Raw genomic sequence first — 1,994 nt, 5'->3', positions numbered from 1 at the left:
TAAAGTGAAGTCGAAGGAGATCATCCTCGAACCTATATTACTGAAACAATATGAAACAAAATGTTGATCTTTACATAAATATCTTGATAATTTGTAATGTTCCATGTCCACACAAAAGAAAAAGTTTAGTTTTATTGTGTCTACACTATTAGCACGGAAAGTATGAATGCTCAAATCTTATATCAGTGGGAACATCTTCTAAATGCCCTACATAATATGTGTGATTTGAAGTCCAATTACCATCAAAGTTAGAAGTTTCTACAAGATAGAGTCATCCAAATCGTATCAAGTATTCAAGAGAAAACATACAATGCCTCTTTCAAAGATTTGGATATTCATTACAATAAAATAAACAATAATGCAATTTTAAAGTACCATGTTTTTCTTTTCATGTCTAGGGTTAATTTAAATAAACTTATTATTACTTGAATTATTAACTTATTTGAAATCTTGAATTAATTTTTATAAACATTATGTTATCTTTTAGTTTTTGACCAAGTTAACTCAATTCAATGTAACTAAGTCAAAAGTAATTGAGTGTAATATATATATATATATATATATATATATATATATATATATTTAGCCTTTGTATTTTATGAAAATTAAAAGATTATTTTCAACAAATTGCATATGGAATGTTTTTCATGTGTCTACAATGAAATCAAATATAACATTAAGGTATGGTTTGTTGAAAAAATATTTTACATTTACTTTCATAATATACAAAAATAAAATACTTTATAATTTAATTTAGAAATTAGATACAGTTTTTTATACTAATTTCAGACAATTTTTTTTAAAATGATAATTTTTCTCAAATCTTATCTTTATCCTTCGTATACCCTTGTTTTGTAGCCACGCATCAGAAATAAATGATCATGTTCAAAAATATAATTTATTATTTTTGAGTTCGATATCAGCAAACAACATGACCTATAAATGTAAAATTTTCATTGAGACACTAGTAAAAAAAAAGGATTATACAGCGCACATTATGCCACGGTTCACCANAAACCGTAGCATAATGCTGCGCGGTGGCAGTTTTGTAAATAAATTGAACTTATATGCTGCGGTTCCCCACTTAACCGCGACATATACCCCTGTCCACCAACCTGTTAGACTCCACGTCAGGGGAAAAAAATTTAATGACAGGGGAATAGGCCGCGGTTGGTCAGAGAACCGCGGCCTATTCCCCCTGCTACCTGCTGACATTCCCCAAAAAGCAGTTGGGAGGCAGTTAAGGGGATTCTGAACGTTGGGGAATAGGCCGCGGTTGGTCAGAGAACCGCGGCCTATTCGCTGGTCTCAGTAAATTTTAAAATTTTCAGAGTATATGCCGCGGTTGGGAGCTGAACCGCGGCATATAAGTTAAAAAAAAATTCAAAAATGTCATTTTGTATTATTTTTTTTAAAATGAATAGGCCGCGGTTATGTGTAGAACCGCGGCCTATTCCCCCTTTATGCCGCGGTTAAGTGTAGAACCGCGGCAGATTCTGTTCTGAAGGTTAAAAAAAAAAACAGAACAGTTTCATCTTCTCCACGCGATTCTGAAAATTTCTCTCTACCTCTGCCTCCACGCGAAAACGTTAGCCAGCACCATCTTCGTCTTTGTCGTCGTCGTTGCGCCTTCCGCCGTGGTGCCCTCCTTCCGCCTTGCGCCATCTTCGTCTTCGTCTTTGCCTCCATCGCGCCTGCAACTGCGCCTCAACCTCGTCGCCACCGTTCCTCCACCAGCGTCGCCGTCGCAAGTCCTACGTGGTTGTCCCTGCCCGTTGCTGCCATCGCCTCCACTGTGTTGTCCATCACGGTAAGTTAATCAAACTATTGTATTTGATATATGAGTTTGTTTAACATCAAATGTTTAGTAGTGGTTGAGTAAAATTTTTGATTTTGCTTGATATAACCTTTGGATTTTATGGTTGTATTAATTTGAATTTTGAAAATCCTGTTGTAATTTGGTTAGTGATTGTGATAGTTGGGTTTTTGTTAGA

The sequence above is a fragment of the Vigna radiata genome, chromosome 8, assembly GCF_000741045.1.
Source record: "Vigna radiata var. radiata cultivar VC1973A chromosome 8, Vradiata_ver6, whole genome shotgun sequence".
NCBI lineage: Eukaryota > Viridiplantae > Streptophyta > Magnoliopsida > Fabales > Fabaceae > Vigna > Vigna radiata.
This window is presented reverse-complemented; position numbering follows the sequence as displayed.